At 47.4% G+C, this 26,457-nt stretch overlaps 1 protein-coding gene across 2 annotated transcripts in view; it reads left to right on the top strand.

Moving 5' to 3' along the window:
* Nucleotides 1-26,457, top strand: part of LOC144481942 (transmembrane protein 198-like) — an 89,619-nt gene that overhangs the window by 23,601 nt on the left and 39,561 nt on the right. The window contains exon 1 of one of the 2 annotated variants that reach the window (XM_078201113.1): nt 1,078-1,186. The exons of the other annotated variant lie outside the window; for it this stretch is intronic. The gene's annotated coding sequence lies outside the window, so the exon portion shown is untranslated. Of the gene's footprint in view, nt 1-1,077; nt 1,187-26,457 lie in introns of those variants that run through there. 2 annotated transcript variants of the gene reach the window in all.

Below are 26,457 nucleotides of genomic sequence, written 5' to 3'. Positions count from 1 at the left end.
GTGTCCAAAGATGTGCAGATTAGGTGGATTGGCCATGCTAAATTGCCCCTTAATGTCCAAAGATGTGTAGGTTAGGTGGATTGGCCATGCTAAATAGCCCCTTAGTGTCAGGGGGACTAGCTAGGGTAAATGCATGGGGTTATGGGAATAGGGCCTGGGTGGGATTGGGTCAGTGCAGACTGGATGGGCTGAATGGCCTCCTCCTGCACTGTAGGGATTATATGATGATGAATCCCAGCCTCCAGTCTCTCCACATAACTGAAGTTCCTCATCCTTGGAGCATTCTTGTGAATCTTCTCTGCACCCACTCCAATGTCTTCACCTCCTTCCTGAAGCCTGGTGCTCAGGATTGGACACAATACTGCAGCTATTTTGCTGTTAACACCACAGCAAAACCTGCATCACTAAAGGGGTAGTGCTAATAATTCGAATCGACGGTTCAAGCTACAATAGGGAAAGTCCTTACTGCCTCACCATCCTCCCTAACCCCAGTAAAATTCTCTGTTGATGACTGGATCCAGTCTGCAATTCATCGAATTCAGTGTTTGATCAATGCAATTAAAGGGACGCTGTGGCAAACCTCCCCCCGCCACAAACATGAGGTGACTAGAGGTGGCACGGTAGCACAGTGGTTAGCACTGCTGCTTCACAGCTCCAGGGTCCCGGGTTCGATTCCCGGCTCGGGTCACTGTCTGTGTGGAGTTTGCACATTCTCCTCGTGTCTGCGTGGGTTTCCTCCGGGTGCTCCGGTTTCCTCCCACAGTCCAAAGATGTGCGGGTTAGGTTGATTGGCCAGGTTAAAAATTGCCCCTTAGAGTACTGTGATGCGTGGGTTAGTGGGATTAGCGGGTAAATATGTGGGGGTGGGGCCTGGGTGGGATTGTGGTCGGTGCAGACTCGATGGGCCGAATGGCCTCCTTCTGCACTGTAGGGTTTCTATGACAACAGAAGCTTCAATCAGTTCAACTGAATTAGCACTGACCACTGCTTGTAGCTCAACTTTCAAAAATTGTATTTCCTCTTTTTAAAGCTCTGGCGTTCCTGTGACAAACAAGGGATTGTTTAAATATAAAAAGGTCCATTTTCTTGTATCTTCAGCAAAGGATAATGACTGAATCCACACACTCTTCATCCAGCACAGAATCCAGAAGATCTACCTTCAGATCTTTTGATGTGTGTATCAAAGGTAAGTTTTGACACCGATTTATCTCTTTGGATTCATGTCCATCTACTCGGATCCAGTCAAGCGGCGAGGATGGATTGTCTGAGGTTTTGGCGGCTCTCTCTCTCAGCCCCTTTCAAAAGCAGTAACTGAGTTCAATAGAAAGAAACTATTTGCTTGAACGAGGGGAATTCAGAACAACCTTAAAATTGAAGCCAGACAATTCAGGGGTGATGTCCTGGAAGCACTTCCTCACAAAAAGGGTTGTGGAAATATGAAACTCTCCCCAAAAGGCTGAGGCGGGGGGGTCAACAGAAAATTTCCAAGCTGAGATTGAGAGTATTTTATTATTCACTCATGGGACATGGGCGTCGCTGGCTGGGCCAGCATTTATTGCCCATCCCTATTGTCCGAGGGCAGTTGAGAGTCAACCACATTGCTGTGGCTCTGGAGTCACATGTAGACCAGACCAGGTAAGGACAGCAGATTTCCTTCCCTAAAGGAAGGATATAGGAGCAGAATTAGGCCGTTCAGCCCATCGAGTCTGCTCCACCATTCAATTATGGCTGATATGATTCTCATTCCCATTCTCCTGCCTTCTCCCCATAACCCTTGATTGATCAAGAACCTATCTATCTCTGCCTTAAAGACACTCAATGACCTGGCCTCCTCTGTGGCAAAGAGTTCCACAGATTCACCACTCTCTGGCTGAAGAAATTCCTCCTCATCTCAGTTTTAAAGGAGTGTCCCTTCACTCTGAGGTTGTGCCCTCGAGTTCTAGTCTCTCCCACTAGTGGAAACATCCTCTCCCCATCCACTCTATCCAGACCTCTCAGGACATTAGTGAACCGGATAGGTTTTTCCAACACTGGTTTCATGGTCATCAGTAGATTCTTAATTCTAGATATTTTTTATTGAATTCAAATTCCACCATCTGCCGTGGCGGGATTCGAACCCGAGTCCCCAGAACATTCGCTGAGTTTCTGGATTAATAGTCTAGCGATAATACCACAAGGCCATCGCCCTATCCGATATGAGGGAATTCGAGACATGAAGCCAAGGCAGGGAGATGGAATTAAGATACAAATTGGCCACAATCTTGGAAAAGTGCTGCAGGCTTGAGGGGCTGAATGCTGCTAACAATTTTTTAATCACGGCCACATTCTCGAGGATAAAGCTTTAAATTTGGGATGGATTCTTTTGATGGTGCCCTGGACAGATCCAGAGGATTGAACCTTGCTAGAGGATCTGAGGTCGGATATCCATCAGTGCTGGATCTGCTGGTAAAGATCAGAGCAACAGATGGGCCTCCGAACCGGCCCCCCGTGCCTCTGAACCAAGCAGAAGGAAGAAAATTACCCCTCCCCTGCTTGTTATTCAGTGGCCTGTGCTGGAATGCACCCGGGTGGTGAGGGTAGGATTGTGCTCAGTAGCAGTAACCCCCCCCCCCCCCCCCAATGGTGGAATAGGCCACGACCCCCCCCTTCCCAATGGTGGAATAGGCCACAAACTCCCCTCCCCAATGGTGGAATGGGCCACGAACCCCCCTCCCCAATGGTGAAATAGGCCACGAACCCCCCCTCCCCAATGGTGGAATAGGCCACGAACCCCCCCTCCCCAATAGTGGAATAGGCCACAAATCCCCCTCCCCAATGGTGGAATAGGCCACAAATCCCCCCTCCCCAATGGTGGAATAGGCCACGAACCCCCCTCCCCAATGGTGGAATGGGCCACGAACCCCCCTCCCCAATGGTGGAATGGGCCACGAACCCCCCTCCCCAATGGTGGAATGGGCCACGAACCCCCCTCCCCAATGGTGGAATGGGCCACGAACCCCCCTCCCCAATGGTGGAATAGGCCATGAACAAAAGAACACCATTTTGGTGAGTTACCCAGGTTACCGTGCCACTGTAACCCCAGCAGAATTTAACATCCACGGGCAAGAAAAGGGCAAACCTTCCGTTTGCGGTGTTGGGCTCTGTGCAGTAATGACTTTAAGTTGGTTTGGTATGGGTGTAAGTCTAAGAGGGCAGCTGCTTGACTTGTATGCCCGCTGGGGTATTGCCAGCAAATCCGCAGACAGGGCAAGATGACATCAGTGGGAAGAAGCTTGTGTGGAGCATCAATACCAACATGAACCAGCTGGGCCGAATGGCCTGTTTCTGTGCTGTAGATTTAATGTAATGTAGCCGTACAGAGTAAGATTTCAGCGAAATGTGTGGGGCTTGCAACAGAAGGGAGTGCATAATACAGCTGTTCCCACTGGCAACATTTCATTTGAGCGAGACAAGGCAATTTCTGGAATCAATCCCAGACAGATCCTGTAGGAATTCTACTGCATTGCAAAGCAGAAAGCCGGCATTTCCTAATGGGAATCTGCCCTGCTTTTTACCTGCTGCCTGTCACAGGATATCATTCAATCAATTTTGTTTCTGTGCATTGTGCATGTGTGAATCCAACTCTTTTTGCTTCCCATAGGAAAAACTTGCATTTATGTAGCCCCTCTGACATTCCAAAGCACTGAAGTATTGTTGAACTTGCAGTCACTGTTTTAATGTGGGAAACGTGGCAGTAAATGTGTGCACAGCTGTGAGGGGAGACGGGGCCTTAGTTTAACATCGCGTCTCAGCACCTTCAAGAGTGCAGCACTCCCTCTGGGGTGTCAGCCCATATCTGGGGGCGAGAGTCGAGTGGGACTTGAACCCACAATCTTTGCGACTTGGAGACGTGAGCGGCCTACCAACTGAGCCACAGCTGACACCTTTGATGAGGTGATTTTAAAAATGTGACTATGATTCTACTGTCTGGGTAGGTTTTACCAATGGAAACATGGGGAGTCACCACACAGACTTGATTTGACTGAGCTTTGATTTTGATTTGGGGCAGCACGGTGGCACAGTGGTTAGCACTGCTGCCTCACAGCGCCAGGGACCCGGGTTCGATTCCCGGCTTGGGTCACTGTCTGTGTGGAATTGACACGTTCTCCTTGTGTCTGCGTGGGTTTCCTCCAGGTGCTCCGGTTTCCTCCCACAGTCCAAAGATGTGCGGGTTAGGTTGATTGGCCATGATAAAATTGCCATTTAGTGTCCTGAGATGCATAGGTTAGAGGGATTAGTGGGTAAAATATGTTGGGATATGGGGTAGGACCTGGGATTATGGTTGGTGCAGACTCGATGGGCCGAATTGCCTTTTTCTGTACTGTAGGGCTTCTATGATTCTATTACAGACAAGAATTCTTTGGAAGAGGCATCAGTTCATTAGCCGGCTCACACAGCAGATTACTACTTGCGGCAGACAAACTCTTCCAGAATATGTCTGAGGGAGTAATGGTGCAGCCCCTCAATTACTGGGATCACTGAGCTCCAGGACTTAATATCTGGACTTTGCCTGAACACTCGTATCGAATTATTTTAAAACTTGGTTGTTGTTTTTGCGTCTTGATATCTCCCATCATGCCACCAGGCTGTCATTTTTGAATCTCCACTCTGAAACGTCTTTCTTGTCCAGGAAGGTGTTGGGGGTGTAAAATAGGATCGCTCCTCAGAATCATGCACCGCAGGAGAGCATTCAGCCCATCGTGCTTATGCTGGCTCTGAAAAAAAACTATCCAATTAGTTTCCACCCCCCGCCACCCCCGCTCTTTCCCCATCGCCCTGCACGTTTTCTTTTCAATTAGAGATTAATTCGGTAAATGCTCTGACTGAATGTGGTTCTTAAATGAAAAATACACACCACAGAACGTCTTACAGTTCTTTACAGCCAATGAAGTACTTTTTGAAGTGTGGTCAATGTTGTAATATGGCAAAGGCATTTCCAAATTGGGGAAGGCAAGCTCCCACAAACGGCAACGTGGTAATCTATGTTTGTGATGTTTATTGAAAGATAAATATTGACCAAGGACACCAAGGATAACTGTTGATCTTAGAATCATAGAATCCCTACAGCACAGAAGGAGTCTGTGCCGACCACAATCCCACCCAGGCCCTATCCCCGTAACCCCACATATTTACCCCGCTATTCCCCCTGACACTAAGGGGCAATTTAGCATGGCCAATCAACCTAACCTACACATCTTTGGAGTGTGGGAGGAAACCAGAGCACCCGGAGGAAACCCACGGGGAGAACGTGCAGACTCCACACAGTTACCCAAGCTGGGAATCGAACCCAGGCCCCTGGCGCTGTGAGGCAGCAGTGCTAACCACTGTGCCACCCTCTTCTTCAAAGTAGTGTCATGGGATCTTTGAGAGGGCAGGTAGAACCTTGGTCCCACCTGAAAGACAGCACCTCCAACAACTCTGGAGTGTCAGCTGAGACTTTTGTGCTCAAGTCCTGGAGTGAGGCTTGAATTTGTGACTCAAAGTGGAATGTGTTACCCACCGAGCCACAGCCAATACCACATGTAGGCATGTTACCATTGACCTCAGCATCCTTGCCTATGTCAGTGTCGCCATGGATAGCTAAATGACAGGATAAAAAATTGGGAAACCTTTTGGGATAGTGCTCAAATCCCTGGGCCTGTCATGTACCCTGGGACAGGATTTCCACTGCTAATCAGTGGAAATGTTGGGGTGAAGATAAATCTGTCACTGCTGTGATGCCTTTGCTGGCCAAATAGCAGATGACACTCACTACTGCGGTTGACGCACAAGGTGAGAGATCATAAGACATAGGAGCAGAATTAGGCCACTCGGCCCATCGAGTCTGCTCCGCCATTCAATCATTTTTTCTCATCCCCATTCTCCTTCCTTTTCCCCATAACCCCTGATCCCCTTATTAATCAAGAACCTATCTGTCTCTGTCTTAAAGACACTCAATGACCTGGCCTCCACAGCCTTCTGCGGCAAAGAGTTCCACAGATTCACCACTCTCTGGCTGAAGAAATTCCTCCTCATCTCTGTTTTAAAGGATCGTCCCTTTAGCCTGAGGTTGTGCCCTCTGGTTCTAGTTTTTCCTACTAGTGGAAACAACAGACTGTGAGGAAGCCGGAACATTTGGAAGTGAAAGTCAAAACACTAAACGTTAACATTCCTGAGATAACTGTCCTTTTAAGAGCCATTATTTGGGCTGACGTTGGGCGGGTGTGGGGGGACCTCTCTCCTTTTTGTCCAAATTTCTGAAATGAGGCTCAGATCTGTGCTGGAGAAGGGCAAATGAAACATGGCCGCCTCTTTTCTGTTCCTGCCCTCTGCTGGGTGAAAGGTCAAAGGTTCACGTTGACAACTGATCCCAGGTGCAGTTCATAAATCACTGCAGCACAAGCCTGGTTTCTGAATGTGAGTGAGAAGGATAAACAGGATACCACAGTTTGCTGCAGATAACAATACCTGCGGTCAAAAAGCCTTCCAACAGGTTTTCTTCATTAACCCTTTCGTCTCTTGATAGTTGACGACTAGCTGTCAAAATGAGCTCCGCAGAGGAGTAAAATCCAAGGGTGGTTCCAATCCTCTGATTGCCATAGTGTTCAGTGAGATAATTAGCCCTCTGCATGAGTGAATGTTTTGGTCTGAAGGACTGCGATGCTCCAGTGGTCAAATAGCTCATCAGCACTCGCCATTTGGCTCAATTCATGGATATCTGCCTCCAGCCTGTACTCTGGCTCTCGGTTCACACTCGTTCGTGTAACCAAAGGTGAGGGCATGCAGGAGGAGGAGGGGGGAGGGCTCCAGAGGCAACTTTTGCGTGGTTCCCCGGAGTGGCTACAAGAGCGGGTCAGAGGCTGGGAATCCTGTAGTGAGTAACTCACCTCCTGACCTCCCAAAGCCTATCCACAATCTATGAGGCACAAGTCAGGAGTGTGATGGAATACTCCCCACTTGCCTGGATGGTGCAGCTCCAACAACACTCAAGAAGCTTGACACCATCCAGGACAAAGCAGCCCCGCTTGATTGGCCCCCCATCCACAAACATTCATTCTCTCCACCACCGACGCTCAGTAGCAGCAGTGTGTACCATCTACAAGATGCACTGTGGCAACTTGCCAAGGCTCCTTCCTCTACCATCTAGAAGGACAAGGGCAGCAGACAAATGGAAACACCGCCACCTGCAAGTTCCCCACCAAGCTACACACTGACTTGGAAATATATCGCCATTCCTTAACTGTGACTGGATCAAAATGCTGGATCTCCCTTTCTAACAGCACTGTGGGTGTACCTACATTAGAGGGACTGCAGTGATTCAAGATGGCAGCTCACCACCACCTTCTCAAGGGCAACTAGGGATGGGCAATAAATGCTGGCCAGCCAGCGAAGCTTGCATCCCATGAAAGAATATTAAAATAAAACCCTCTGAAATATTGTACACTCCTCCATTTTTGGCCTCTTGTACATCCATGATCAGTCCACCATTGGTGACCATGCCTTCAGCTGCTTCGGCCCCAAGCTCTGGAATTCCTTCGCTAAACCTCTCTGCTTTTCTCTCTCCTCCTTTAAGACACTCCTTACCTCTTCGACCTGTACAAATCGCCTTAAGTGTGATTATGGGCAGGATTTTATGCCCTCGCTCATCCCGAAACCGTAAAATCCCGCCCGAGGTCAACGGACCTTCCCACGGTCCGCCCCCTCGCCCGCTCCGATTCCCGCGATGGCCAGGATGGTAAAATTCCGGCCATTTTGTCTGAAAACATGTGGTGGGTGTAAGCGGAATTCTTGGTGTTGGGTTGGAGGAGGTCATTAGATTCTAGAGACTTATTTGCTAGTCAGTACCTGGCCCAGAAAGTAGTGTAAAGTCTGCTCTGAGATATTGCAGAGTTTCTCACTGATCAATAAAGGGTCTTTTTTAAAAATTAAACCCTTGTCCCTCTTTTTAAAAAAAAAATGAGAACCATATGTCAACAGTCTTGTTCTGCACTTCGTAGAAATCTCCATCTGCTGCAAATTCTCCGCAGTCATCCTGTAGCCATAGCTAAGCAGCCATCACTGCCTCCTTTTCCTGCACATTTGTGAAGGAGCTGTGAGCTAAGGCGTTCCCCGGGGGGTAATGAAATTGACGGCTGGAGTGTGAGGTGGTGAATACTTTACCAGCCTGTGTTTGGGGAATGCCTGTTTCCTTCTCAAATTGTCCCTGATTATGTACAAATTATGCTTTTCATATGCACTGTGCAAATATCTAAACACTGTGTGAGTGTGTGTGTGTGTGTGTGTACTAAGGTTTAAAAAATGAACAAGGATGATTTGATTTGATTTATTATTGTCACATGTATTGTGATACAGTGAAAAGTATTGTTTCTTGCGCGCTATACAGACAAAGCATACCGTTCATAGAGAAGGAAAGGAGAGAGTGCAGAATGTGCAGTTATAGCTAGGGTGTAGAGAAAGATCAGCTTAATGCAAGGTAAGTCCATTCAAAAGTCTGTTGGCAGCAGGGAAGAAGCTGTTCTTGAGTCGGTTGGTACGTGACCTCAGACTTTTGTATCTTTTTCCCGAAGGAAGAAGGTGGAAGAGGGAATGTCCGGGGTGCATAGGGTCCTTAATTATGCTGGCTGCTTTGCTGAGACAGCGGGAAGTGTTGACAGAGTCAATGGATGGGAGGTTGGTTTGCGTGATGGATTAGGCTACATTCACGACCTTTTGTAGTTTCTTGCAGTCTTGGTCAGAGCAGGAGCCATACCAAGCTGTGATACATCCAGAAAGGATGCTTTCTATGGGGCATCTGTAAAAGTTGGTGAGAGTCGTAGCTGACATGCCAAATTTCCTTAGTCTTCTGAGAAAGTAGAGGTGTTGGTGGGCTTTCTTAACTATAGCATCGGCATGGGGGGGACCAGGACAGGTTGTTGGTGATCTGGACATGTAAAGAATTGAAGCTCTCGACCCTTTCTACTTCATCCCCGTTGATGTAGACAGGGGCGTGTTCTCCTTTACGCTTCCTGAAGTCGATGACAATCTCCTTCATTTTGTTGACATTGGGGGGGAGATTATTGTTGCCGCACCAGTTCACTAGATTATGGCAAATGAAATGACCCAGGGCGGGATTCTCCAGCCATTCATGCCAGCACGATTCTTCACTCAGAGGATAGTGAATCTTTGGAATTCTCTACCCCAGAGGGTTGTGGGTTTCCAGTATATTCAAGAGAAAAGCTCATTACACATTTGGATACTGAGGAATATGAGGATGAGGTGAATATGGGGTTGAGGTAGATTGAAGATCAGCCACAATTGTATTAAATGGGAAATAGAGGAGCAGGCTTGAGGAGCCAAATGGCCCATACCTGCTCCCATTTATGTTCTTCTATTCTTAACATGGTCATCACAAGACCCTTGTTACTGGTGAAACTTATACTCTTAATCCATGCGGGGAACATTCAGTTAACCTCGTTTCGGTGGAGAGGGAGAAATGTTGACCAGTGAAGAGGAAGTAGGGAAGAAACATGAGGAACAAAGACTTTGTTCCCAGAGTTATCCTGTCTGTAATCTTTTTCACTCAGGGACAACAAACCAACAAGAACGTACATGTATTTGTTTCGATTCATTGAGGTGCTTTTCATCATGGGACATGGGCGTCGCTGGCTAGGCCAGCATTTATTGCCCATCCCTAATTGCCCGTGAGAAGGTGGTGGTGAGCTGCCTCCTTTAGAGAATCCCTACAGTGCAGAAGGAGGCCGTTTGGCCCATCGAGCCTGCACTGACCATAATCCCACCCAGCCCCTATCCCTTAACCCCACGTATTTACCCTGCAAATCCCCCTGACACTAAGGGGCAATTTACCATGGCCACTCCACCTAAACCGAACATCTTTGGAAGCAGATCTTTCTTGAACCGCTGCAGTCCCTGTGCTGTAGGTGCACAGGCTTTGCAAAGGCTGGAGGAAAATGGATACTGGGCATTAGGAAGGAGGTGTTAAGAGGGATGCTGTAACGCATGGTCGAAGAGGGTGCATTTTAAGGAAGGGAATGAGGTGGAGAAGGTTAGGGAGCATATTTGGAGTGTGGGCCCTCCGCAGTTGAAGGCACGGCTGCTGAAGGTGAGGCAGAGAGAAGGCAGAGCCAGAGCACTGAAGTTTTTTTTGTGGGGGTGGAGGGTGTGGGTGTTGTCGGCTGGAGGAGGTTCAGAGAGATCGGGGAGTGTGAGGCCATGGAGAGATTTAAACGCAAGAATCAGAACTTTAAATGTGCCACATCAGGGGCGTGGAGAAGAAGAAAGGTCAACATTAAAACTCCATTTACACTTTAAAGTAGTATTTTAAAATCCGTACCCTGTAGCATAAGTTGCTGTAGACACAATTGCTCAGTACACCATTGCTGTCATACTGTAAAACAATTAGGCCTTGGGGGAATGAAGATCATTTTTAACCCTCAAATTGAGGCCTGGTATAGCCTACCCTGGGGGAGATTGCATAAACCTGCGGAGCAATGTGGTGTTTAGGCAGGTGGCTGTTGACTCGGATACTCATAATTCTGAAGCATGTGCGGAAAAGAGTGGCTCACATTACACAGTCTGGGGCGATTGTAAGCTGCTTGTTACAGCAATAAGTCCGACTGTGTTCGGCATGTGGCTGTCTAATCGGGTCAGAGCTCCTAATTAAATTACAAGCTGGCTAGCTGGAAGCGGAGCAGTTGTTTAATCAGCAGGACGAGGGATTCCTTATGTGTGACTCATTACTGACACTCAGTCACTAGAGAAACCCTGCGACAGGGCACGGCTGTAGTTCCCAATTTATGTGGCCCTCTGCTTTATAGATGGTGAGAGTTGTTTTAGGCTTTATCAGTTGTAGATATTGTACTGAGCATGCATGCTGCCTATAATTGGATGGTAACACAGTTTCAGTGCATGTTTAAAAAGGGTTCCTGGCACTTATCAGAGCTGTACAGACTGTCGCGTACAACTAGACATCACTTTGCATGGCAGAGATAATAAGAAAAACTTGCACTTTACAAGTGCCTCATTCTTGCTTTCAAATCTCTCCGTTGCCTAATCCCCTTCGCTATCCCAGTAAAGGGCAGCACGGCGGCACAGTGGTTAGCACTGCTGCCTCACAGCGCCAGGGACCCGGGTTCGATTCCCGGCCTCGAGTCACTGTCTGTGTACAGTTTGCACGTTTTCCCCATGTCTGCGTGGGTTTCCTCTGGGTTCTCCAGTTTCCTCCCACAGTCCAAAGATGTGTGGGTTCGGTTGATTGGCCATGCTAAATTATCCCTTAGTGTCAGGGGGACTAGCTAGAGGAAATGCATGGGGTTATGGGAATAGGGCCTGGATGAGATTGTGGTCAGTGCAGACTCGATGGGCTGAGTGGCCTCCTTCAACACTGTAGGGATTCCATGATTCTATGAATCTCCTCCAACTCAACAACCCTCTGAGATCTCTGCACTCCTTCAATTCCGGCCTCAGGAGCTTTGCTGATTTTAATCACTTCACGATCAGTGGCTGGGCCTTCAGCTGCGGAACTGCCTCACTACACATTTACACCTCTTTACCTCTCTCTCCTCCTTTAAGCTGTTCCTTAAAACTCTTTGACCAAGCTTTTAATTACCTGTTCTAATATGTCCTTATGTTGCTCGCTACAAAATTTTGCTTGGGTCTTTTCTGCATTAAAGGCGCTGTATAAATGTGAGTTGTTGTTATTATGTAAACAGTTGCGGCTGCCATTTTGCACACAGCAAGACCCCACGAGTAACGATGAGCTAAATGTCCAATTATTCTGATTTTGATAGGTGTTGATTGAGGGAGGAATGTTGGCCAGGACAGACAGGTCATTGTAATATTAGATTATATTTACTTCCCGTATGTAAAGTTAAATAAATATTCTTTGTGGTGTTGCTGTGTTGGAGAAGACAGATAAGATCTTGAAGGAAGAAAGACTTCCGTTTATACCGCATCTTTCATGATCTCAGAATGTGCCAAAGTCCTTTACAACCAATGGAGTAGGAAAGATAGTCACTGTCATGATGCAGGAGACATGGCAGCTCATTCCTCCACAACAAGCTCCCACAAACAGCAAGGGGATAATGGTCAGATAATCAGTGTTGATTGAGGGATAAATCTTTGTCAGGGCATCAGGGTTAGCAGGTCCTGTGGCGCAGTGGGGTCAGCGTCCCTGCCTCTAAACCAGAAGCTCTGGGTTTGAGTCCCACTGTGTTTTCCACTCCATCTGACGAAGGAGCAGCGCTCCGAAAGCTAATGGTATTTGCTACCAAATAAACCTGTTGGACTTTAACCTGGTGTTGTTAAAACTCTTCCTTTGAGTCCCACCTCAGGACTTGATGGCCAAAGGAAGGTGCGTTCATAACGCGGTCAAACAGGTTGAGTGTCAACCTGCAAATCCTTCCAAACGTGCTCATGGCTGGCAGTAAGAGTGGGAGAGACTCCTGGTCAGCCAAGCCTGATGCAGAGCGGTGCCCTTCAAGCTAGAAGCCTCTGGTGACAGGCGAGTGACCTGTTCCAGGAAAGAAATCCTTGCTATGGGAACAGATGAAGTTTATTTATTTTATTTGTTTATTTGTGTCACAAGTAAGGCTTACATTAACACTGCAATGAAGTTACTGTGAAAATCCCCCAGTCGCCACACTCCTGTTCAGGTACACTGAGGGGCAATTTAGCACGGCCAATGCACTTAACCAGCACATCTTCCAAACTGTGGGAGGAAACCGGAGCACCCGGAGGAAACCCACACAGATACAGGGAGAATGTGCAAACTCCACACAGACAGTAACCCAAGTTGGGAATCGAATGCAGGTCCCTGGCGTTGTGAGGCAGCAGTGCCAACCACTGTACCGCCAGTCTGCCTTGTGCATCACTAGCTGTGGGAAGAGAAACAACAACAGGGATAATTCCCCTATTCTTCTTTGAAAACAGTGCATTCCTTTACCCAAGAGGCAGACAGAAATTCAGTTTAATGCCTCGGCCTAAATATGGCGTGTCTGTCAATGCAGCACACCCTCAGCACTGCACTGCAGTGTCAGCCTAGATTTTTCTGCTCAAATCACGAATTGTGTTGTTAACATTTTGACTCCGAGTTGAGAGTGCCAGCTCCTCAGATTGGGACTTGCTTTGGTTTCTATGGATACTGACATTGCAAGTGCATTCAAAATTCAACATAGCATTGACATGCTATTGTCCATTGAGTGCCCTGGATCCTGTCCCCTCTCTAGTTCGATGGGCCGGGATTCTCTGATATCATTCGTTCCCACCCCACTGCCAGCGAGAATGGAGAATTTAGCGCTTAGTCAGAACTCCATTCATTGCAGCGGCACTGGAGAATCCGAGTCATGGACGAGGATTTTGGCGTATATTTCCAGTGTGGGGCTCCAGTAATCAGTGTAAAGAGTTAATGATGGGCATTGAGCATGTGGACAAGAAGCCATGTCACAATGATACCACTCACTGAGAGATGACTGAGAAACAGCTAAGAGAATAGCTCCAGCTATCTCTCGATCTTACTAACCTTTGCAGTTAGTTAGCATGTAAATAAATGTGCTTTCAACAAAAGACCATTGCCCCCAGCAAGGTCTCTTCTAGAGAAATCTTGAGATAAAACTGTGATAACAAATGACGACAGCAGTGACTACATCCACAGAGAAACTGTGGACAACAGCGGAAAAATGTCAGGTGCAGGTGAAGGACTTTGAGGCCAACCCGGCAACCACACCAGAGGCAACAAAATAACCAGGGCTGCCCAGCGACCAGCAATTCAAGTGGTGCCAAAAAAGACACCACTGAATCAGGGTGGGAAATGGCAGCTGCTTTGCCTCTACCAGAACCACTTCAAAATATAGAGGCATGGTAAAATTAGTGACGATGTTTTATCCAGTACCTGTAATAAGTCTTCAGAGGCAGAAGTCCCTTCAGCTAAATCCCTTTATTTACAATTCCAACAGCAGTACACAGAGTGCTATCAGTCAGCAGTCTACCTTCAGGTGTGCCAGAGGAACTGACACGCCCGGTTAAATACAAGGAAAAGACTCCCTGATTGGCCCATCAATTGGATCCTTAATCAGGGAGTTTATATTCCAATAGGTCAACCTCAATGTCCTGATGGACGTGCTGGATGGCGGAGGAGCGGGCTGGATGAGCCCCCACGTGCTGGCTGAGCACGCGGGGGTGGCCGTCTGGCACGCGGCCAAAGCCATCCAAGACCTTAGGACGGTCATGCTCGGCCCCGAGTGCGCACGCGGTCTGGAGGCGGCACAGGCATGCGGTGGGATCCCGCCCGAGCGTTCCCCTGCTCGGACGGAATTTCACATTGGCCCGAAGCCTAGACCTCCCCCCCCCCCCCCCCGGGTCAGGTGCCCCACTGCGTGTGCCGCCTCGCGGAAATGCCCTCCGTGCCCTTTTCCACCGCGCGGAGGCGTTTCCTGTACGGGCTGCTGCTGCACACCTTTCACTACCGCGTCCTCGCCTGTCGCCCGGATACACCTTGGCGGGCCTTGTTGCCGCCGGGTGGCGGAGGTCCCCAGTGGAGGTCCCTCTACGGAGGGATCTCCCCCAATTATCTCGGGGACCTGGGGTGGAGGGTGCTGCACGCAGCAGTGCCGTACAACCGTAGGTTTTTCCGGTTCACGGACTCCCAAGACTGCCCTTTCTGTGGCCTTGTGGAGTCCGTGGACCATGACTACGTTCTGTGTTTTCGGCTGCACACCCTTTTTGGTTTCCTGAAACACCTTTTACTGATGTTTTGTTTGCACTTCAGTCCCACGCTCCTGATCTACGGGCACCTGGTGCGGAGAGGGGCGGGTCGGGATGCCGACCTCCTCGTGAACCTGCTCCTGGGCCTGGCGAGACGCGCCATCAATAGGTCCAGGCAGCGGGCGATCGACGGGGCTGTCCATCCTGACTGTCTGCCCCTCTACCGCGGCCAGGTGTCTCTGGAGAGGGAGCATGCGGTGTCCACGGGCGCGGTTGACGCCTTCCGTGACCGCTGGGCACCACAGGGGCTGGGGTGTATTATCGACCCTGATAATCACCTTTTGGTTTGATGTTTTAAGTTTCCTTTCGACTTTGTTTTTGGTTCGGGCTGTTCCCCCTTTCTTTTGGGGAGCCGCCCCTTTTACTTTGTCCCTAAGTTAATTTGAGTTTGTTTACTTGGTTGGTGTCAAAAGAGATACCTCAATGTCCTGATTGAAGTCATTAGAGTACCGCACGCTTCAGGCCTTGTGAATAAAGAGAGCAAAGATCAAGTCACCACTGTGTTATACACTGTTGGGTGCATCGCAGACAACAAGCTGGTCAGACAGGGAGTGAACAAAGAGCCAGCCATCTATGAGGATGTCATCGGGGCCTTTGACCCATACTTCAGTCTTTTTAAAAGTATTGTCACCGTGAGGCGAAATTTAACCAGCGTAGTCAAAAACAGGGTGAATGGATTAACTCATCCAGCAATGAATTGTACAGCCTGGCTGAAAATTGTGAGCATGGAACACCAAAAGACAACCTGATAGGATAGTCATTGGCGTTTTAGGTAAGAATCTCTTTGGCTTCTTGCAATCTTGAAGATTTGAAATTGAAGTAAAGCAGTACAACTGGCCAGACAGGACAAAGAGTGGAGGCAGAATAAGGCTTTTGTCAGACTTGCAAGAACAGCCCGATTTAAAGTTGTTCAAATTGTGGGTTGTAAAACCGGAAGTATAGCAAGGCAGCAACTGCTGCAATCAATTGTGGTGTAGGTACATCCACAGTGCTGTTAGGGAGGGAGTTCCAGGATTTTGACCCAGTGACAGTGAAGGAACAGCTGATATATTTCCAAGTCAGGATGGTGAGTGACTTGGAGGGAAACCTCCAGGTGGTGGTAATCCCAGGTATCTGCTGTCCTTGTTCTTCTAGATGGTAGAGGTTGTGCTTTTGGATGGTGCTGTCTAAGGAACCTTGGTGAGTTGTTGCAGTGCATCTTGTAGAGAGTCCACACTGCTGCTACTTAGCATCGGTGGTGGAGGGAGTGGATTTTTGTAGATGTGGTGCCAATCAAGCGGGGCTGCTTTGTTCTGGAAGGTGTTGAGCTTCTTGAGTGTTCTTGAAGCTGCACCCATCCAGGCAAGTGGAGAGTATTCCATCACACTCCTGACTTGTGTCTTGTAGATGGTGGACAGGCTTTGGAGAGTCAGGAGGTGAGTTACTCACCACAATATTCCCAGCCTCTGACCTGCTCTTGTAGCCACTGTGTTTATGTGGTGAGTCCAGTTGAGTTTCTGGTCAATGGTAACCCCAAGGATGTTGACAGTGGGGGATTCAGTGATGGTTACACCATTGAATGTCAAGGGGCGGTGGTTAGAATAGAGATTGAGCAAAGCCAGCACAGACTGGAGCCTGAGCCCAGAACTTCCTTGGCATGTGATGGATTTGCTGCTACTGGCCGCCAAATTTACCCAATGAGAGAAGTGGGAAGACTAATTTCAGAAGTACAGATGGAAACCAATATCGACACAAGGTTGAAAAAGGAACAGGTCACTTCTTTACCTACAGATACCTTTTTAAGTAATACGCACCACAGTATTCCAAAATCTTTGGCAGGGAAATCTTTACTTTAGTAAAATTCCAGGGACCTTGCTAATTGGCTATTTTTGTTTTAAATAAGTATGATTTTTATGGCGACCTTGGGCAAGGATGCATGGTCCCCTGTCAATCCCTCTGAGGAGGGGAGGCGTAAATTAGCTGTTTGGGATGCAACGCATCCAGCGTCACTCAGGAAATGAGCTGTTGCAGCATCAACGTGGGAGTCCCCCTGGATAAAATAAATAACCCTTCAAGAAAAGTTTATTTTCAGCATCGAAAATAAATCTTGTTGCAGCACGGATTCCTCTCTGGGGAGCATCCATTTTATGAGAGGAGTAAGGGCTGTTTGGAACTGCTTGAGGCGGCAGTGACTGTAAGCCCCTGGAACTTTGGCAAGTTGGTATTGCATGGCAAGGAATCAATGCGCTTGCCAGCAATTCTCAATTCGCTATTCCGAGTCTTCCCTCCTGCCAGCTAAGGAATGAGAGTCACGTCAGCGTGAGGTCTGGGAATAGGCATGTGAGGGAGAAGGGAAAAGAAGGTTGTGGTGATGGGATGGGAGGAGGCTCCAGTGCAGCATAAATGCCAGCATGGCTTGGTCGGGCCAAATGGCCTGTGTCGTATTATGTAACAAGGGGGGGGGAGTGGAAATCTGGAACTCTGCCCCTCCAGGCTGTGTGAAGGCTGCTGCAGAAATGGAACTGCCAGGAATGAGTCCTAGCCCCCTGGCCCTGTGTGTGTGTGTGTGTATATATATATATATATAAACAGGTTTGACAATTGGCTTGCTGTATAGTATATAAAATATGACTCAGACTTAATTAATGTGCTCAGTTCCTTGGATGGCTTTGTAACCAGCGTTTAGCAAAACAATACCGATTGGAAGTTTTACAGCACATGTTTTTAATTTAATTTTTTTTTACTATTGTTTTAAATTTTTGTTGCACACTCCCACATGTGGTCCATAAAAACCCTAATTAGGCCGCAGCCACAAATTTAACAAGTTGATATCATGCTCCCTGTTATTTAATCACTCCAGTTATTTTGCCCCAGTGTTAAGCTTTGGTTAAAATATTCTCTTCTCTCTCGGCATTGACTCTTGTTGGGTTACAGTTTACTGTCTGGTCTCCCAAGTGAGTGCGGTCGGCTGCACATAACGGAGCAACTCTGCAAACCCTGCACAGCTGGGCAGTCAGATTTGAGAACGTGTTTGGGGGAAGCTGTGCTAGATGGTGCATTTTGCCGGCTGCAAACTCCTGACCTGGGTTTTTTTTTTGTTCTTGCACGAATACTTAAGTCGAAAGCTCGAGATCGCTGTGACAAAAGTAAGGACGCATTAATCCTGACAGAGAGCCCGCAGGACTGGAGTTCCGTTTACAGCATCTGGGGCAGGGCTAGCACATAGTAAGAAAGAGGGGGAACAAATAGGGTAGATTGGTAGGAACGGTGCCCCGTTGGTTGGAGAGTCTAGAACGAGTGTCTTGTCTAAATATTGGAGCCAGACCTTTCAGGAGTGACATTAGGGAACGATTCTGCACACACACGGGATGGTAGATGTTTGGAACTCACTAAGTCTCCAAGACAGCGCTAGAGGATCTGCCAGTTCAGGTTTATCATTGCTCATTGTGGAGTGTGGAGCGAGGGGTTTATTGCATTGAATTAAATAAAACTTCAATACTTCAAGAAACATTTTTCAAGCTAATTGGCTGAAGAACCAGAGGGAAGATGAGAATCTGTCTTAGGTTGGCTTCTGCACGGATCGTCAGTGAAGAGTATTAAGGAGAAATTCAAACTATGGTTTCATCCCCATCCCCACTCGAACCATCCTTCTTCACTCATAGGATTGTCCATTGTACAATGAGTACTCAGATAAGCTTTAAAACGATCAAGAACTAATGATGGCATCAAGTCTTGTTTTGTATCGAATGACTGACACGGCGGCACGGTGGCACAGTGGTTAGCACTGCTGCTTCACAGCTCCAGGATCCTGGGTTCGATTCCCGGCTCGGGTCACTGTCTGTGTGGAGTTTGCACATTCTCCTCGTGTCTGCGTGGGTTTCCTCCGGGTGCTCCGGTTTCCTCCCACAGTCCAAAGATGTGTGGGTTAGGTTGATTGGCCAGGTTATAAATTGCCCCTTAGAGTCCTGGGATGCATAGGTTAGAGGGATTAGCGGGTAAATATGTGGGGGTAGGGCCTGGGTGGGATTGTGGTCGGTGCAGACTCGATGGGCCGAATGGCCTCCTTCTGCACTGTAGGGTTCTATGATTTCTATGACACCAGTGATCTGGATCAGAGCGTGCTGTCAATAGATTTCAGGTAGTGAATGCAGCAAAAACCACCCTTACTCCCACCACCTTGCTCCCAATGAAAAGCATATTGCACCATATCATTCGTCTGGTCTTCATTCGATGAATCACAGAACGTCTGGAAAAGGCCAACATATCCTCCGTTGTATCTTTTACTCTGATTTGATTTATTATTGTCACATGTATTAACATACAGTGAAAGGTATTGTTTCTTGCGCGCTATACAGACAAAGCATACCGTTCATAGAGAAGGAAAGGAGAGGGTGCAGAATGTAGTGTTGCACACATAGCTAGGGTGTAGAGAAAGATCAACTTAATGGTAGGTCCATTGAAAAGTCTGACAGCAGCCGGGAAGAAGCTGTTCTTGAGTCAGTTGGTACGTGACCTCAGACTTTTGTATCTTTTTCCCGAAAGAAGAAGGTGGAAGAGAGAATGTCCGGGGTGCGTGGGGTCCTTAATTATGCTGGCTGCTTTTCCGAGGCAGCAGGAAGTGTCGACAGAGTCAATGGATGGGAGGCTGGTTTGCGTGATGGATTGGGCTACATTCACCACCTTTTGTAGTTTCTTGCAGTCTTGGGCAGAGCAGGAGCCATACCAAGCTGTGATACAACCAGAAAGAATGCTTTCCATGGTGCATCTGTAAAAGTTGGTGAGAGTCGTAGCTGACATGCCAAATTTCCTTAGTCTTCTGAGAAAGTAGAGGCGTTGGTGGGCTTTCTTAACTATAGTGTTGGCATGGGGGTACCAGGACAGGTTGTTGGTGATCTGGACACCTAAAAACCTGAAGCTCTCGACCCTTTCTATTTCGTCCCCATTGATGTAGACAGGGGCATGTTCTCCTTTACGCTTCCTGAAGTCGATGACAATCTCCTTCGTTTGTCAAAAGAAAATTTGTAACAAGCTTGTTGAAACTGGAAATGATGTAATAGCCACTTCTGGGAACAATCTTACAATCAAAATGGCTTCCTTGTGACCCATCTGTGGAGTGAGCATTTCATACAGCACGGAAGGCGGCCATTGTGGTCTCGCTGACGGTGGTCGCAGGTTCCCCGGTGGCAGGGAAAGAATGATGGGGAGCCCCGTTTATGACAATGGGACTGGAAGATCCCACTGCTGGCCAATGGTGACCACCTTCGCCGCCTCAAAACACTCGCGATCAGTGCAAAGGTCAACCTAAAAGCCAAATAGAAGCTTATTATGTGATTTATGTGAGACAGTCTGCCATAGGGAACTCTCATCGTGTTGGTGGCTGCATCAGGATTAGGACAGGATGTCAATGTACACTCCTGATCTCTCCGATAGAATGTGGAATTGGATGTCTCTTGCTCTGCTACAGAGGGTGTTCCAATGGCTCACTAGGTTTAAAAAGAAAAGACTTGCGTTTCTATAGTGTCTTTCACAATCTTGGGATTTTCCAAAGTGCTTTATACTCGTGCACCAGCCACTGAAAGTAAGCGCGCAGGTACAGTAGGCAGTAAAGAAGGCAAATGGTATGTTGGCCTTCATAGCAAACGGATTTGAGTACAGGGATAGGGATGTTTTGCTGCAATTGTATTGGGCGCTGGAGAGGTCACACCTGGAGTATTGTGTGCAGTTTTGGAGGAAGGATGTCCTTGCTATAGAGGGAGCGCAGCGAAGGTTTACCAGGCTGATTCCTGGGATGGCAGGTCTGTCATATGAGGAGAGACTAAGTCAGTTGGGATTATATTCACTGGAGTTTAGAAGAGTGAGAGGGGATCTCATAGAAACTTATAAAATTCTAACAGGATTAGATGGGTAGATTCAGAAAGAATGTTCCCAATGGTGGGGGAGTCCAGAACTAGGGATCATAGTTTGAGGATAAGGGGTAAACTTATAAAATTCTAACAGGGTTAGACAGGGGAGATTCAGAAAGAATGTTCCCAATGGTGGGGGAGTCCAGAACTAGGGGTCATAGTTTGAGGATAAGGGGTAAACCTTTTAGGACTGAGGTGAGGAGAAATTTCTTCACCCAGAGGGTGGTGAATGTGTGGAATTCACAGCACAAAGTAGTTGAGGCCAAAATATTGTCTGATTTCAAGAAGAAATTAGATATCGCTCTAGGAGCTAAAGGGATCAAGGGATATGGGGGGAAGTGAGATCAGGATATTGAATTTGATGATCAGCCATGTTCAAAATGAATGGCGGAGCAGGCTCGAAGGGCCGAGTGGCCTATTCCTGCTTCTAGTTTCTATGAGATTTACCAGGATGCTGCCTGGTTTGGAGGGTAGGTCATATGAGGAAAGGTTGAGGGAGCTAGGGCTGTTCTCTCTGGAGCGGAGGAGGCTGAGGGGAGACTTAATAGAGGTGTATAAAATGATGAAGGGGATAGATAGAGTGAACGTTCAAAGACTATTTCCTCGGGTGGATGGAGCTATTACAAGGGGGCATAACTATAGGGTTCGTGGTGGGAGATACAGGACGGATATCAGAGGTAGGTTCTTTACGCAGAGAGTGGTTGGGGTGTGGAATGGACTGCCTGCAGTGATAGTGGAGTCAGACACTTTAGGAACATTTAAGCGGTTATTGGATAGGCACATGGAGCACACCAGGATGATAGGGAGTGGGATAGCTTGATCTTGGTTTCAGATAAAGCTCGGCACAACATCGTGGGCCGAAGGGCTTGTTCTGTGCTGTACTGTTCTATGTTCTATGAAGTACTTTTGAAATGCTGTCACTGTTGTAATGCAGGGTTAGATTGTAAGCCTGGATTATGTGCTCGAGTGTCTGGGGTTTATCAAGTGAGCAGTCATCTGTTTGATCCAGAAATTCCCGGTTACTGGGGCTCAGGCATTTAGAGAGAAAGAGGACATAACAATTGGTCTTGGTAGGGGGGGAAAATGATCAGGGTCCCCACTCCTGGAAGCTATCCAGCAGCACGAACAGGAATACGCACAGTGCAGGAATAAGACTGTTATTGGCTATACTGCCACTGTGGTAAAATAGCTTGCTGGCATTTGATGAGCGTTAGCCATTGGGGAGAGTTGCTGGAGGATGGACGGTGCCTGGAAGATTCGCTCAGCATGGAATCAATGCCTTATAGGAGCATAGACAAAAAAATTGAAAAGGAAAAAGAAAATAATTGAAAGCAGGAAGTATGAGCTCTGAGTAAGTCAAGCTTTGCTTTGGCACAGTACAAGTGACCCACTTTGAATTGGCTCTGATTTCTGGCCCAATCAATTAATCCCTGATTTACAGCATGTTTTGTTTCCCACACAGTGTTCCCTTGTGTATATGCAGATGAGAAAGGTTTCGAGAACACTAGAAAGCAGAGTTAATGATCCACCATCACAGAAGATAGCAGTGTTGAGAGCTTTTTGTATGGGCCGATCTTGGTTATGTTTAAGACTCGCTGAGGTATCTGAGCCCAGATTCTGCCTGACACGGTCAGTGAATACTAGAGACTGAACTAGTTAGCTAGCCCCTGGCCATCCTCTCCTGATTGCTTTCTGAAAACGTTCCAACACTCTTGCAATGTATTCCCCAATTCCCAAGGTTTTGTAAAGGGCCTTAAGTGAAAACCTGCTTTGGATTTTTTTTTGGAAGTTGTATAAGCCGACTTAATGTGGAGCATCCTCCAATGCCCCATTTTGGATCCAGGTCCTGCCATTCTTGCAAGCGTCAGATTCCGCCTTGATAACTGGCTGTGCTCAGAACAAGAGCCCTTATGGTAGACAAAGTGTAGCTTTTTACGCATTTATGCTAAATGACACAAATCTTGAAAGCCCATTGAAGAAAAGAATGCCCTTTTTTAAATATTCAATTTTCAATAAATATTAATGGGCAAACTTCAAATGCAACCTTATTTCAGACAGAATGTGGTAGCTTTTTAGTAAACACTGCTTCATTGAAGGGAGCCTTTGGAAGGCTATTAATAAAATGAAGTTTGTAAGAATCTTCAAAACTGAGTGGTTAGCTCGATTGCTTTAGGTCGGAGCCAGCATTCATGGACAAAAGGGATACAGTTCCTTTCACAAAAGGCTTCAGTTACAGTGTCCAAAGTCAGAACTGTGTGGGGTCGAGATTACAGCCTTTTAGAGGGAAGTCAATAACAGCTTCCTTCTCCAATTCCAAAATGTGATGTTATCATTAATAAGGAAGATTTGGAGGTCAAGTTAGTGTGGCTGGAAGACACACCCTTTGATCAAAGTGCATTTTATAGATAGAAAGTAATCCTTATAAATCAAAGCCATCAAATCCATCACGCAAACCAGCCTCCCATCCATTGACTCTGTCTACACTTCCCGCAGCTTCGGAAAAGCAGCCAGCATAATTAAGGACCCCACGCACCCCAGACATTCTCTCTTCCACCTTCTTCCGTCGGGAAAAAGATACAAAAGTCTGAGGTCACGCACCAACCGACTCAAGAACAGCTTCTTCCCTGCTGCCATCAGACTTTTGAATGGACCTACCTCGCATTAAGTTGATCTTTCTCTACACCCTAGCTATGACTGTAACACTACATTCTGCACTCTCTCGTTGCCTTCTCTATGAACGGTATGCTTTGTCTGCATAGCACGCAAGAAACAATACTTTTCACTGTATGTTAATACATGTGACAATAATAAATCAAATCAAATCATAGAATCATCCACCAGAGAGAGAGGCCATTTGGCCAATTGTGGCTGTGCTAGCTCCCTGAAAGAACTAGCCAACGAGTCTCACTTCCCTGTTTTGTTTTCCATTAGCCCCTTTTCCTTTTCAAATATTTATCCAATGTCCCCTTTTGAAAGTTTGGATTGAATCTGCTTCCACCGCCCTTTCAGGCAGCGCCTTCCAGATCACAACTCGCTGTTTAAACCACTTCTCCCCAAGTCTAGAGCTTGCCTGGTTCTCTCCATTTTCTCTACTTGTGATTTCCCTGTATTTTCAAGATATTTCTAAATTTGGACATGTCCGGGAATTTATGGCTCCTCTGCGCTATGTTGCCTGCTGAATGTGGCAGGCCATCTAAATTGCCGTTTACTTTGGCAGGACTATAATGTCCCACTGGGCGGCAGGGGCCGCAAGATCCCAGCCTTGATTTTATTTTTAATGGCCTAATTTTTCGGATGGCGAGGTCTCGAATGTTGATTGGCTGCAGACGGGAATTCCACCAGCACTTGAAAGGATGTCACAGCTTGGACAGCCAATCAAATTAGCTGACAGCTCTCCAGCCCCTCCAGGCACAGCGTTGCATTGGCCAGAAATCCTGCCGGTGTTGAACCAATACCGGACGGTTGCTGCAAGTTCACTGCTGTTATCTAAGTGCTTCCTTTCAACAGCACCTGGGGGTGAAACAAACCCACTCCTGTACCGAGTCAGTGGTGAGGTTTCTGTGATTCCCTGAAAGGCACACGTCAAAAATTCTGACGATGTCAAAGATAAAAGCAAAACACTGGAGGCTGGAATTTGAAACAGAAAATGTTGGAAAATTTCAGCTGGTCTGACAGCATCTCTGGAGAGAGAATAGAGCCAACGTTTCCAGTCTGGGTGACCCTTCGTCAGAGCTGGATACCAAAGCTGGGTGAAAGTCATGTGGGCGTAAACGGTGATGTGAACCATGCCTTGAAAACCCCGAGGAGGCTTCTGCAGCAGACCTGTGATCTCATCTTGTCTCGTGCCGCAATTTGCTTCAGTGAGGTTGCTGAGAAATGTAGGTGTTAGCTGTGAGATGTAGCAATAGGCACACTGAGTGCCTCCGTGAATAGATAGTTAATTATTACTGTAAGCAAACTTTCGCTGCCGGTGCAGACACCAGTTTTGGAAAGTATCTTTGTGGACAATGTATCTGATAAGTTTATTATTGCCACAAGTAGGCTTACATTAACACTGCAATGAAGTTACTGTGAAAATCCCTTAGTCGCCACACTCCTGTTCGGGTACACTGAGGGAGAATTTAGTATGGTCAATCCACCTAACCAGCACGTCTTTCGGACTGTGGGAGGAAACCGGAGCACCCGGAGGAAACCCACGCAGACACGGGGAGAACATGCAGACTCCACACAGACAGTGACCCAAGCCGGGAATCGAACCCGGTCCCTGGCGTTGTGAGGCAGCAGTGCTAACCGCTGTGCCACCGTGCCGCCAAACATTAACCCTGACTATCATCTCTCCTTTACAAGTTGGCGTCTGGGACTTCAGTTTTCAACAGTTGATTATGAGCCTTTTTTATACACTCCCAACATCTCGCATCAGTAAAGTCCGTCCAACCCCTCCAAAATCTGGTGCCAACCATCATAGGATCTGTTGGAGCCACAGGACCAAAATGGGGTTTGGGTGGGGGGGGAAGGTAGATGGTGTATATTCTAGAGTCTTACTTCATTGCATTTGTGCATCGGGGGATATTTATGCAGATGCAAGTCAATTACTAGGGGGCACAGGTTTAAGGTGCGAGGGGCAAGGTTTAAAGGAGATGTACGAGGCAGGTTTTTTACAGAGGGTGGTGGGTGCCTGGAACTCGCTGCCAGGGGAGTGGAAGCAGATACGATAGTGAGTTTTAAGGGGCATCTTGACAAGTACATGAATAGAGGGGTATGGTTCCTGGAAGGATAGGGGGTTTTAGTTCAGATGGGCAGCATGATTGATGCAGGCTTGGAGGGCCAAAGGGCCTGTTCCTGTGCTTTTCTTTGTTCTTTCTTGTCCTAAGGAGATTAATGGAGTAAATTGTAGACGAGAAGGAGAGCGGTTGATGATATTGTGACCACCTTCTGCTGGCTGCATTTTTCTTACAACTAATATATGTTTTGAGGTTAATGTGTATTGTAATGATATGACCGAGACTCAAATTTAATGCTGACAGTCTCGTGAAAAAAGTAGGTTCTTTTTTGGCAGTCGGTATTTCATCCTTTTCGACTCTGCTGAAGGGTTTTACACACTACACTTTTGTTTTCCGAGGTATCTAATCTTTGGCTTGGATTCCTTCTGCTGCGCAAAAGACTTGATGACGACTGAAGTTAGATAAAGGTTTGAGAGTTAGTTCAAGTACGAAAGACAAAATTCATTCATTTGATACCTTGCCCTGGATGTAACTACATGTACTGGGCATTCCCTGACACTGTTACCATCAGTGCTCAGTAGAAAATCTTCTCCTGTTCCTCTTCAGTCCGTGGTAACAGTTTCCCTCTGCTCCAGCTACACCGCAAACCTTTCTGAAACCCATTCCACATGTTTCCCTCCTTCTGCGTGAGGATTCTTCCAGACAGTTGCAAGCTCTGGTGACAGTGCCAAGCAAGTGCAGCACAATCGGCACAGTTTCCCATCGCAACTCAATGTTTGCCCCACCTAATTCCGCTGCCATGGGCAGCCGGCTGGCAGATGTCAATGGGCAGATGTCCCCTCTCCTGTAACCTTCGTGAGAAATGAGTCAGTATCAGACAGTTTTGAGACCAGCAATAGCATAAGCATCTGCAGTACAAAGAACAGTACAGCTCAGGAAACAGGCCCTTCGGCCCTCCAAGCCTGTGCCGCTCCTTGGTCCAACTAGACCAATCGTTTGTATCCCTCCATTCCCAGGCTGCTCATGTGACTATCCAGGTAAGTCTTAAACGATGTCAGCGTGCCTGCCTCCACCACCCT

Source organism: Mustelus asterias, chromosome X (assembly GCF_964213995.1).
Source record: "Mustelus asterias chromosome X, sMusAst1.hap1.1, whole genome shotgun sequence".
Classification (NCBI taxonomy): Eukaryota; Metazoa; Chordata; class Chondrichthyes; order Carcharhiniformes; family Triakidae; genus Mustelus; species Mustelus asterias.
This window is presented reverse-complemented; position numbering and strand designations above follow the sequence as displayed.